General features: G+C 30.2%; 1 protein-coding gene across 3 annotated transcripts in view; it reads left to right on the forward strand.

Moving 5' to 3' along the window:
* LOC142319004 (uncharacterized) overlaps positions 1-14398 on the forward strand; it is a 267597-nt gene that overhangs the window by 243242 nt on the left and 9957 nt on the right. The window lies entirely within an intron of this gene.

Raw genomic sequence — 14398 nt, forward strand, 5'->3', positions numbered from 1 at the left:
TAGGGTTTTTTTTTGCAAATTCTAATAACCTCTTATAAAACTTCTTCTAAAAGTAGTGCAAATTACTTTAAAGTATGTTACATTTTTTATTAAAAGACAACTTTTCCCCCCGTTAAATTACATGCTACTGAAGTAGTGCCTTGTTAGATACTTTTCCAGTCTGAACCGTATTTTTTGCTCTTATTTATTGAAAAATTTCAATAATGTGGAAAAAGAAGTACTTTTATATACATAGCATAACTTCAGCTCTTAATTAGATATTTTTACGCAAAGTTATTTATATAATATTTTTTTATAAGATTAACATGAATTCTCTAGTATTGCTTTGTGTATAAAGTATTTGTTTTTTCTGCAACGTAATTTAGTTTCAGCATATTGAATTTAAAGAGAAAACTTACCCTACTTAAAAATGATATTGAAAGTTCATTTTGAGAAGTGTAACTTATTCTGGTTCAGACTTCCAAATTATGATCCAAAATGTAAATCTCTGGAATCGCTTTTTTTTTAATTCGCTTAAATAAAAGTACAGTTTTAGTTCCATAGTATCATTAAGCATTTTTTCATTTATTTCCTTATTCATGTTTTTGTTTTTGATAGTCATAATAGCATTTACATAAGTAGAATTAGAAGATAATTCTGACAGTACAGAAGTTTTAATAAATAACAAATTACTGCTACTAATCAGTAATAATTAAATAAATACAGAAAGATTAATAATAAATTAATATGGTAAAAGAAGTGAATTTTAGAGAATTATAATTTCTCATGTCAGGATTCCGTATATCTGATAAACAACTGTTGCGACTATGAAATAAAATTTCCGAGTAATACTCATAACGTGAATTGTGCATTTAAGTGTTCAAGTGAATATACATTTAAATGTATGCACCCATTGTTTGTTGATCCTTGAGATGAATAATTTTTTTTTTATAAATAGACTATTGATCTTTGATTTTATGTGACTTTTATAAAATTAGTTAAACTAAAATTATATGTTTGTTTATTTTCACAATGAAAAAAAAACAGAAGTTTCAAGATTCATCTATAATTTATCATGAAAATACTTGTTCAAATTAAAAAAAAAAAAATGTACATAAATAAATTCTAACTTTAATTTAAATTATGTAACTGGTTATTTAATAAAATTTGAACTGTCTGATTGACTGAAGAAAAGCTGCAACAATAGACCAAAAGAATGAAAACCTTTTGAGAAAATAAAAAAACGCTACTATGCAAATGTTATCTGTAGTGGTTGGAATGAAAAGAAAAAATTCAGCTATCATGCTTTGAAAGAGCCCAGGGAATTGAACAATTAATGTTCTTTAAAATCATTAATCAGATTGTGAAACAGTTTTGTTGATAGTTGTTGAATGTGTTAATTTTCAGTAAGTAATCCAACAATAATATTTTAATAAATCAATTATTTGAAGTTAACTATTAATTACTGTTTAAGTATTAAATTATATTTATTGAGGATTTGAGGTAAACAGTAAAAATTTAACAAACAGCAGTTACAACAAAATATTTATTAACTTCTTTATTTGAATCTTGTACAGATGCAAAAATGTGTTTCTTTTAATATGTATGTCCTAATGTAAATATGGTTGGGGGGGGGGGGGGTTTAATTCAGCTAAGGGATTCTGGAGGTTGAGTGTCACAAGAAAATTAATTTTAAGTTTGACTAAGATAGCAAGATTGAAATTTAGAAAAATAATTGTTGCTCAAATTTCTTTTTGGTTGTAAATTTTTCATATCCTAAAAAAGGTTATTTTAATTGTCTATTTAATTTTTTTTTAAATTATTTTACTTGAAAATAGCAACGATTTTTGATTTAGTTATTCCATGAAGTTATTTGTTCAACAGCTAAAATATGTTTGTTATGCAGCTAGGTAGTGCATTGTATACTAAGAGTAGGTTTGCAGTTTTTTCTTATTACTCTGCATGAATCTCATTGGCTGATGGCTGCATGTGAATATTGTTTTTTGTGAAGTTGAGAGTGCGAGTATTACATCAGGTACTGGTTTCATGCAGTTAATTACCTGTATCTGTGTAATGCTTTCATTCTTTACTTTGGTGACATACTCTGCTGCAGTTTTACAACTACAAATCTGCTGTGCTCTCTAACGTACATTTTATTTAGCTTTCATGTTAGATTTAATAATTTTCTAGCAGTTAATTTTTTTTTCTGTGCATTTTTACAGCTTCATTGTTAGTTATTACTTAAAATATTTTTTGCTTGTGTTAGTTCTGTTTGTAGTTGAAATTTTTTTTTGTATCTTATAATTAGCCAGGTAGCATTGAGTAATTTTATGATAATTTTATTTTAAGGTGTGGTTGTAACATAATTTTGTTGTGGTTATGGAAATTATATAAAAGCAAATCTGTTAAACTAATTAATTTATCGCAGTTAATGTATACATTTGTTTGTTTGGATGTTGCATATAAAAATGTCTTGCTTATTGATTGTTTGTAGATTGTTTGTAGATAGTAGCCCATTTTATTTACTGGTATCTCATAAAATTAAAATAATTAAATTTATTTAATGGCAGAACATTTTGGTAGTTTTTACCAACATATATATCCTTTCAAAATACAGATATTTTCTTTCTGTGGAGTATATTCAGTAATTTTTCTGAAAGAAAATTTATTATACATTTGTGATTACAATTCCTTCTAGTTTTACATCCTATATGCTATTTATTATTTTAGAAATAACCAAAAATGAAGGTCTTTCTTTCTTTAAGATTTGCTCATTATGAATTTTTTTTAAAGTTATCATTTCCATTATTGAGAACAAGTGGCTAAGATTGGGTGAGACTCCTACAATTTTCCAGATATCTAGTACAGCTTTTACAACTAACACCGACAAGGAGTTGCAGCCTTCTTCATGTATTGATTACAGTTTTAACTTGTTGCACTCATTGATTGCTCTGTTAGAATGTTGTAAATTAGAATCTTATCAGCAAAGAGGACAGTATCATAGCATTAATACTAATGCAACTAGTTCAAAGGAACTTAAGCTCCTGTATATGAAGGCTAGTGCTAACTGTCTGTGTCAGTTGACACAACAAACAATGTGAAGGAAATTATGCATGAGTTACTCTCATTTTGAACAGTTCATACTGTTATGTATTCATTTTATAAATGTTTCACATTCCAGAGGTGAAATTCCACTATTATGTATCACATCTTCTGTGATGTGGTTCATATCGTTTCATCAATCTCTGTTAATCCTATTCATTTAGCTGCAATAATCTGTGTAGGTAATAAGTTGTGCATCAGCCTATATAATTACTTGCTTTTGGAACATTACATTAATACACTATATGCAATCAAAAATAATTTTTGAATTTTCAAATAAATTATTTTTAGACTCTTGACATTACATATTAACAAAAGTAAACTTTGTGGCACTGTAAAATGTGTTTACTACTGTCAAAAATTGTTTGAACATTTATTTAAAGAATTAGCAAATTACTCGTTATGGCTTCAATTAAAGCAGTCACTTAAAGTATATAAAAAGGCTGGTAGTTAATCAATCATAAATATTTTATGTTTTTTTAACCTGATATGACATCTGTATCTATAAATTGATGGATTTAAATTCATAATGTAACATTTTCATTAAGCAATTTCAACTTGATTTTATTACTTATGCATAATAAGCCTTATGGTTTCTGTGAGCATTTTCTGGTCAAGTTCTGGAACTTCTTAACTGACATCACCCTTATTTTAATAATATGATACCATGGTATATGTAATACTTTGTTAGTAGGCCTTTGATTTAAGTTACCATTATGTTGTGAATTAATCATGTTAAATTTTTAATTCATACTGAAGTTGATTTCAAAAATTGTCTGAAATGTTAGTACAAGGGTAAATCAAATATAAACAGGATTTTATTTTAAAAAAAAATTATTTATTGAAAAATAAAGGCAAATATAATTTATATTTCTAAATTGTTTCCTGCTTTAGAAATACATTTTTCCCAGCGAGAAGGAAGGTTTTTTAAAGCAGCATTATATAAAGAAGCATTAGGAGGTTGCAGTATGGAGCCTGGTGTCGTGGAGGAGTATGACCTCTCAAATTGGTTGATCTCTTCTTTTACAGCAATATGCAGCCCTCACCTTGTTTAACACTTGCAGTAGTAAGTAGCATTGATTGTGCATTGCTCATGCAAAAAATTAATAAGCAAAATGAGTCGCTTGTCCAAAACCATACTGACATGTTTTGACTGGGGAGTCAAAACAAGTGGTACCCATGTTTCATCGCAGGTGACGATCCAACTCAAAAATGCATCACCCTCTTTTGTAAACCTTGCTGTAAGCCTCTGACAGACCTCCAAATGTCTCAACTTCTGACCTGCGGTCAAAAGGCAAAGAACCCTTCTGGCACATACTTTGCGGAACTGTAGGTTGTTTGTGATGATTGCTTGAGAGCTCCTATCTTATTTTGACCTGTTCTGCAATTTCAGATACTCTCACCTGTCGATCGTCTTCAAGAATGTCTAGAACCACACAAATGTTTTCATCTGTAATGCTGGTCCGAGGACAGCGATCGTGTTCCTGATTTTCCACTCGTTCTTGTCCATCCTTGGAACTTTTTATGCCAGGCAAACACACAAATCCTTCACAATGTTTGGTCCCCAAACTTTGCAGTTGGTCTCTAGAAAATTTTCATCACTTGAACTTCTTCACAAGCAGGAAATTTATAATTATGAGTTGCACAGTAGAGGGGTTAAACCTGTTGCTCCAACATTGTGAGCATTACTGATGAATTGCTTGAGAGTGTGGAATGGCTGACTCTCCCCAATCTTAATGACCCCACCCAAGCATACTAGAAACATGGGCCAAGTCCTACCAACAGAAGACACTCAGGAACAAAAATCCCATTTATATTTATTTGATTTACCCTCGTATCAGTGAGGGTTATGTACTAGTGTATACTGAATTAATTATAATTAGTACCTGTGGATTTTAAAACACGATAACATGCATCTTGTGCCTTTCATTTAATTGTATTTCTCTTAATTTAATTGTACATAGTAATCATCAGCTATAATTATAAATATTCTTGTTGTTATCTTGTATATCCAGTAATTTATATACTAATGTATTATATATTAATAACATTTTTATTAATGGTTTGTTATTGGATATTGATTTTTATATTGTGTAGGTTTATAATAAAATTATTAAAATTTTATGTCTTGTGCATTTTTACTTTTAATTTTTTATTTTATAAGTAGTGATTAAATATCTGTGTTATATTTGTAAAATTCATGATGAAATATAAAAAACAAAATATTTTTATTGTCATCTCTCTCAGAGATTTTACGTAATTTAAATCATTAACTATGGAATTATGTAGTAGTATAAATTCTTTGTTATTATTTTATGTTAGTGATTTAGTCAGTGAAAGGTTTTTTTATTATCTTATTAAATATCTGTGTAAATTAAATTTTATTTAGTAATTTTATAGTACTGTATGGAGAACAATATCAGTTGTGTTTAATTTAAGAATAATTGATTTTTTTAAAGATACTTATTTTTTTTTATTTTAAGTAACTTATGTGCATTATTATTTTATTAATAAGAACCTTTTTTTACGTTGACTGCCATAATTATCCATCAATGTTCATTAAAATTAATAATGTATTGTTTTAATTAAAATAATGATAATTGGCGATTGTCTTTGTTTCAAAAAATCGCAATTATTTTTGTGTCTGAATTCCTAATTATGAATTTTTCACAAGTTTATTTTGATTGATTCATTTGCAAATGCTAATAAAATAATTATTAAAAAACAAAAACCTGATTACTAATTGTACACGTCTATGTAGAATAATTATGAAAAACAAATAAAAAATCGTAATGTTTTTTCTTATAGAATATTTTTTCAGGATAGAATAAGTTAGTCTTTATGTGAAATTTAATACTACTTATATATTTTATATTATCATTTCAAAAAAAAAATGTTAGCCTTAACAAAGTGGAGGCCTTTAAAGTCACCATCTCATATATAGCCTATACTGGCATTTAATATAAAATGTAGAAGTAATATTAAATTTTACATCGCAGACTATCTTACTCTATCCTGAAAAAAATGCCTGTAAGAAAAGAAAAGGAAAGATTGTTTAACGATTATTTGTTTGTTTTTCGTAATTATTGTAGGTGACATGGCAATTAGTAATCAGGTTTTTGTTTTTTAATTATTTTATTTTGTGCTTTTTTGTTGTTTTCGTAACTTTGACATTGAATAGATACTTTTAACAATCATCTACATACGATACTGGTATTAATTTTTTTTTTATTACAATTGTATTATTTAAATAGAGATATGAATGCATGTGTGTATTGGTTCATTAAAATTGTTATTGTTCACCTACTAGAGTTTTTACACATTACAGATTGTAATTTCTGGTACAGTAGGTAATCAAGAGGGTGAGCAGGACTGAGGTTGATTATACCAGCAACATTACAAATTGCTTCGCTTACATTACATTTTACATCAATAAATTTACAATTTGATGAGAGGTAGGGATATCACATAGGTTCCTTCTTTTATAATGATAATAGGTAGAGGAGTTATGCACAGGTTCTGACGCATTATATGCCATCATTTACAGTGATGCAATTCAACGCATACCGACAACATACAATGTGCAAGTGAGTGCGCTAGCCACGGTGTATTACTGCTTCCTTTCCTTGGGAGCAGTTTTTGTTTATATCGAGTACGATGAATTTTTTAAAAAAAATCACGCAAAAAATGTTTGTTTCTTATGGAATACCATTATTAAAATAACGCATTATGTGCTAGCTACGATGAAATTTGAAAATTGTGTATTTTTAACTTTTGTACCTCAGTATAGATAAGTCAGTTAAGATAGCTTATATTACTTTCAGACCAATGATCTGGTTACTGCCCAAAGGTTGTTGTAATCACAGATCCTAAAGTTGGATCTATGGACATAACAGGTGTTAAATATGAAACTAGAATTTGCCCATAGATGGCCCTAGCTGGCAATGTAGTTACAGTCAAACTGCATCATTGGCGCCATTTTCTTTCTTTGACTGCTGACAAAGATTTTCAACTCGCAACAATACAAGTTTCATACAGTAGTGTAGTTTTAATTAGCGGAGTTTTGTTCCTACAAACTACGATTTGCTGACAGCATTGATTTCCTGTTACCATTTAAAGAAAATCGCTGCAGAATCACATTAAATGGTTGTTAAAGCTTACGATGAGCATGTTCTTGGTAAATCACATTGCTTTGATTAGTTTAAAAAAACTTTCAAAAGTGGAGATTTTGACGTGAGAAACTAAGAACGTGTAAGTCCACCAAAAAAAGTTTGAAGGCAGCAAATTGCAAGCATTGTTGGTTGAGAATGACTCTCAAACGCAGTAACTCATGTATCAATTAAATGTAACATGAGAAGCCATTTCCATACGTTTGAAAGCCATGGGAAAGATCCAAAAGATGGGAAAATGGGTTCCACATGAACTGAATGAAATATAGCAAAAAACAGAAAAACTACTTGCAAAATGCTGCTTGCCAGGTATAAAAGAAAGTTATTTCTCCATCAAGCTGTGATAGGTGATGAAAGTGGATATATTTTGAGAATCCTAAGTGTAAAAGATCATGGGTAATTCCAGGCAAACCATTGACATTGATTTCAAGGCCAAATAGCTATGGAAAGATGACAATGCTCTGTTGGAATCAGAAGGGTGTGATTTATTATGAGCTGCTAAAACCTGGAGAAACTGTTAATACTGAACGCTGCCGACAACAAATGGTAGATTTGAATCAAGTATTGCATGAAAAACGATAAGAACAAAGGTAACTCAAAGTGATTTTGCTGCATGATAATGCACTATCACACACAGCAAAACTGGTCAAGGAAACGATTGATGCGTTCAGTTGGGAAATACTTTTGCATGTGGCTTACTCAACAGATTTGGCTCTGTTTGACTAGTATTTATTTGCATCGGTGGGACAGGCACTTGCTGAGCAACTTTTCACTTATGAAAAAGTACAAAAATGGCTCAATGACTGGTTGGTTTGCCTCAAAAGAGCAACAGTTTTTTTGACACTGCTTTCAAAAATTGTCAGAGAGATGGGAAAATGTATAGCTAGTGATGGAGAATATTTCAAATAAAATATTTTTTATCATTTTCATGCAATAAACGTGTATTTTCTATACAAAAATGCCGGTTTCATATTTACACATCTGGTAGTCTGGTAAAAATATTTCTTAAGTAAAGTTAATTTGATTTGATAAATTGTGAGGTTTCTTTTCATGATTTACATTTTTATGGAAATTATTTATGTTTTTATACAATGGCCATATGTTTATTCAGTTCCACTTTCGTGTATCAGATTTTCTGATGAAATGACATAATTTGCTGTTTCAAGTGGTTATGAAAATTTTAGCAAAGTTTGAAATTTTTAAATAAAAGTTTAGTAAGAGTTTGACATTTTTTAGGCAGTCATAAAAGGCTATTAATTGTGTTCTAATGAATTATCTTGTTTGTAATGAATATTAATTTAAAGTGTAAGCTAATAATTAATTACCATTAAAATGTCTGAAGTCAATTTCTTTCTTCATCATCTTAAGATGATGTTAAGTCTTAGTATTTTTTTAAGCCTGGCTTTACTCAGCAGGCATTTTAGCTATTAGTTGTAGCCATTGTACTGGATGAGGAACTTTTGAAACTCTGGGTCAGTTCATAGGCAGCTCCATCTCACTAGATCATACAGAAGGATGTGTAGGCACCTAGCAAGGTCTGGCCTACACCCATCAAATTCATTATAAAGAACAAATCAATGGTAAGGAAAAAGTATGATCTTTTTCAGTTATTGGTTAATTGTTTGGTTTGTTTTGCTATATTTCTTTCAATTTTGTGTTAATCATTTAAATGCTTCACTACATGCTTTTATTATCAAATTAATTAAACTTGTATTTTATTACTACAGCCCAGCAACCTAGTTTATCTCTTCACAAGGTTATGCCATAAATTCATCCTCTTCTTATTCATCTTACTGCCTCTTCATATTTACTGAATTTTTCCTTGGTGGAATGGCAAACAACAAACGATTCACCATACATCAATACATAGGAAAAGTCAAAATTTCCTTCAGCTAGTGAGCACTGCTTACATTTCCTTAGGAACTTAAGGCATTTTTATTTAGTGGTGATATTATCAAATTACTGATCATTTTTCATTGACAGGTTTAAATTTTTACTGCCAAAAAATTACTTTTCCTTAAGAGATTTAAAACCCATTTAAGAACAGGTATGATATCTCGTAAAGAAACAACTATCATTGGAATTGTGATGTGTGGTAGAATCCAACTGAACATTCGGGCACGCTCCCACATGATCTGACCAATCTTGTGTTATAAACTACATTAATTTTTATAGGCTTGTTCTACAACTGTTGGAACAAATGGCAGATTCTTCACCTTGTAATAAGGAAAAAGTTCCAATAGTGATTGCAGTGTTTATTAATAATTTTTATCTCTCTTAATTTAAACATCATTGTGTGCAGTTTTGCTACAGATAAAAATAGCTGCACGATTAACCAATCACATTTATTAAGCGGAATTTTTAATCCTCCATCACTGTCATCTGACCAAGATTTTTTTTGTCGAATGGGATGTTAAAAATAGGGTTAGGGTTTTTTTAACCCTAACTCTTTCAATATAGTTGCTGGTGTAGTTCTAGAACATTTAAATTAAATACTGTTTTGAAGTTCTTCATGTAATTTATTTTATGTAGGAGTTCATTATATGTTGTGTGAAACTCGTTAACTGTTCTTCATCATCAAAACTGTCTTTTCTACTGAAATTTGTTTATACTTTTTTGTGTGCTGTATGAGCACGACCATGATTTAGATTTAATAAAATCCTTCTTTTCTTTTTGGAGTATTTGAACTTGTGATCTTGAAATCTTACAACCTGCAGTGGTTCTTCACATTTTTGAATGCATATTAACTGTTTGTCATCTTGTAATTTTTCTAACTTTATAGATTCTTTCTTCATAAAATTGTATACATTATTTCACAAGCTTGACTTGGAGTTTTTACTTAACATGGATAAAAAATTCAAAAAATGTAAAATCATACGAAGTCATCAGTACACACAAAATATTAACACACCAAACATTACAGAAGGAAGCAATTATACCATTCGTACTGGGACACTCCAAAAACTGAACTGAATTGGTTTATTGAAAATGAAAAGTAAACATTAGTATTGCATATTAGTCAGTAATGCGAAAAAAAATTACTTATCTATTCTATGAATATGTAAAAAATGACTAAGCTATTTATTGTATATTATTCTAATTTGTAGGGTATTAGCAATTATTTAATGATAATAAACATCATCAAGATTACTAATACCCATTACAAATGCATATAAATACAACTCTAATGAAATATTTTTATAACCTTTATTCGTATAGAATGATCATTCATTTTATGATTCACTTGATTGAGAGTGTAATAATCTATTAATACAAGTATAAATTTTTCTTTTCTTTACTGTATGCGGTAATAAATATTCAAGTATGCTAAATATTTTTGAAGAAATTATTGTCTGAAATTAAACAAAATTATAATAAATTTTAATTGTGGAAAGAATTTTTCTATTTATGAAAATAATTAAGCACATTGTATTGTAGATACTCTGTTTCTGAATGAGCCTAATAGTGTGAGGAAAGATATAATGCCCTGCACAGCACTCTTTTGCCTTCATGAAAGCAAGCTTTAATTTTCATCATACACATTATTGTATATTTCAGTAACTTGTAATGACATATTCATGTAACCTATATGAGGTGTGTTCAAGAAATACATAGACATTTCAATTGCTTGGGTCCAGTTGGTTCCAGTCAAATCTGCTTGATATTGTCATGATTGTACAGATCAACTGATTACAATGCATTTTTTTGATTGCAAATATCATTATTGGTTGCTTACCTACGCGGTTGTTTATGAAGTGTGTTTTTTTTTGTTAGGTGAATTTTAGTATGAGTTACTTGAACAAACAAAGAGTTGCTGTGAAATTTTGTGTTAAACTCGAAAAATCTGCAAGTGAAACTTTTGATGTGCTCAAGAGGGCTAATTGCGACATTGCTATGAAGCGTGTGACACGTTTTAAGTGGCATGGACATTTTAAAGATGGTCGTCAGTCGATTGAAGATGATGAGTGTCCTGGACGTCCTTCCATGTCAACCAACAACTTGCACGTAGACAAAATCAACACCCTGGTTAGAGCGAATCGACGTCTGACCATCAGATAGCTTGCTGAAGAGTGTGGGATGTCAGTTGGATCATGTTACAAGATTCTGACTGAAAAATTGAAGATGCACCGTGTTGCTGCAAAATTTGTTCTATGCCTGATGATGTACAATCAAAAACCCCATCGCGTCCAGGCTTGTCAAGAATTGCTTGAATGTTCAGAAGATGATGAAAAGTTCTTGTCCAGGATCATAACAGGTGATGAATCTTGGGTGTACGGTTATGACATCGAAACAAAGGTTCAGTCGTCCCAGTGGGTGGGTGAAACATCTCCCAGACAAAAAAAGCTCGCCAAATTTGTTTCAATGTGAAAGTGACAGTTTTTTTTTTATGCTCAGGGCGTAGTCCACCACAAGTACCTCCCCCAAGGCTCCACAGTGAACCAGAATTACTATATTGAAGTTCTCAAAAGTCTGCGGGACGCTATATGGCGGAAAAGACCAGAAATGTGGAAGAGTGGTGACTGGTTTTTTCATCACGACAATGCTCCAGCCCATTTAGCCCTCAGAACTAGTGAGTTTTTGGCCAGACACTCGATCATTGGTCTTCCCCACCCACCCTACTCTCCTGACCTCGCTCCTTGTGACTTGTTCTTGTTTCCCAACTCAAAAAACCTTTCAAAGAAAGAAGAATTGAGATTATTCCTGAGATTGAGGCAAATGCGACAAAGGAACTTAAGAACTTCTCAAAAGAAGCAGTCCAGGACTGTTTCCAAAAGTGGAAACACCATTGGGATAAGTGTGTGTGTCCGAGAGGAGAGTACTTTGAAGGGGGCCCAGACAAGTAACTTCTAAGTTACTTGTAAGTAACTTCTAAGTACATTTTGTTTTATGACATTAGTCTATGTATTTTATGAACAGGCTTCGTATAACATCAGTAAATTATAAATATGTAATTATTATAAATAAAGTTTGTCTACTGTTCTTTGATATTCACACATGTTGGAAATTTACACTAATCACTTATTAGACTTATACAACTTAATTTGATATAATCATATGTCTTATTCAACAGTATTTACAACTGTTGGGCAATTTATATTAGTTATTTTTCATTTTGTGCTAAAATGGATTGCCTGTAACTAAAAATTAAATAACTTTTTTCTGAAATTTTTATACACATAATCCTGATAATCATAAATGAAACAAAAGCTTTATTATACTATAAAAATCTTATGTATTCTTAAATTTTGCTACTGCACCAGAAGTGGTCTAATTACATATTGGCAGTATATTGTACGTTTTGATGTGGCTGAAACTGACAAACTTTGGAGAATATTTGTTTTTACAGTTTGTTTGTGATTTTAATATAAAATTTGTTTTAATATAAACTGTGTTTTTGAAAGTCCATTTACAAACCCTCGTTTTTATTTTCTACTTTCCTAACTAGTTCTATTGTACAGCTTAACAGTAAAATAAGAAAGAAATATAAAGTACGTTAATTAGGTTAAATTGTTCAAATGCTGACAACTCATGTTATTCTTTAACCAAAATCACCACTTTTTTAGCATTGAAAAATTCCAGTAGGGGGTATGTATCTTGGTCTGTTTTTTGTTTGATATTTCCAGACTAGGTGGACAATGTTTTCAAGGATAGTGTTTGTATATTTAGCATGATTACCATCTAATTTTGGTCACAATTACTGAATGGACTGAAAAATTATTCATAAGGAATCAAATTTTTGTATAAAACTTAATCTTTATATAATTTAATAGCCTTTAGGTAGCTAAAATAATATTTTTTTCTTGATATCACCACATAAGCTTGAAGCTTGTGCTTAAGTTCTGATGGTATTAGGTCTGAATAAGACCAAAAAGGGGCAAGTAAAAAATGTTTCCCTTTTTTCATTACTTTTACACTTAAATAATTTTTGTATCAATTAGATGATTCCATTACATTAATACTAGAGGCAGCACATGTAATGCACACCGAAACGTAAAGAGAGGACACAAAGCGAAAAGTACTGCCTTCCTGTAGTTTCATTCCCCTACTACTAACGTTTCAAAACTTGCTAATTTACGCACTCGTTTTTATCAGTTGCCATTGTCATGGAGTAGAATGTACCTGCTATGTCAATGTGTCTAAAACAACAAGTAGCGATTGATTTTGAACCAGTGGAAAAAAAAATGCTACTGACATTTATCATAATTTAAAATGTGCTTATAGTGATGAAACTTGATCAAAGTTTTGCTAGTAGAAGAGCAGTAACATTTTTGTGCATCAGAAGCTAAAGTGAATATTAAGGATTAACCTCATAGTGGCAGACTAATTTTTTGTTACTAAATGGGGTATTCCACTTTAATTCAACAAATTTTATTTCATCAATATTTTTGATTTTTAGGTATTTGGCATATGATAACTATCACCTTGTAATGGCCAAAAAGTATTTTTTTATGTTTTTAAAATCTCTTTCTTGAGTAATAGACTATTTTCTAACTTGCCAGCAGGTAAAAACAGCCATTTTTGTCATTTTTTCCATGAGCTGCAGCATTCTTATTTTACTTCATACAGAGGTCAAAAAGGGCTTTTTGGAAATAGTAAAGATGGAACTTCATCTTAGTGTACTCAGAATTAATTTTGTTACATAACCAAATCTTGTAATGTTTACAGAAATTATGTTTACAAATTGTTTTTTCTTCAAATTTTGGACCCAAAATAAATGATGAAGTGCTTAAGGTAACAGGCCTATTTTTTTACTTCTTAACTGTTGGGTACTAATAGTACTTGTAAAAAAAATTGGACTTACTGAGGTCCTTCATTAAAAAAAACGGCAGCCAAATCATAAGATTTCTCATTTTTGGGACCCAAAAACCACATGTTGTACAGGTGGCAAAAATCTGACATGTTTACAGCAATAAGTACTTTTTATCTACTTTAAACCATATAAAATTTATTTTGTATGAAAATTTATTTTGGTTGATGAATAATGAAGCCATCCAAACCACTAAAAATACCATTACTTCCTAACCTTGAACAATGCATCCAAAAAATTCACAGCATTTATTTTTTCAGATAACAATGTAGGCCTACTATACAAAATATTTTGATATGTCTATAATAATAAGATAGCTTATATTCTAGATAGTTTATTA

Source organism: Lycorma delicatula, chromosome 2 (assembly GCF_047948215.1).
Source record: "Lycorma delicatula isolate Av1 chromosome 2, ASM4794821v1, whole genome shotgun sequence".
Taxonomy (NCBI): Eukaryota; Metazoa; Arthropoda; class Insecta; order Hemiptera; family Fulgoridae; genus Lycorma; species Lycorma delicatula.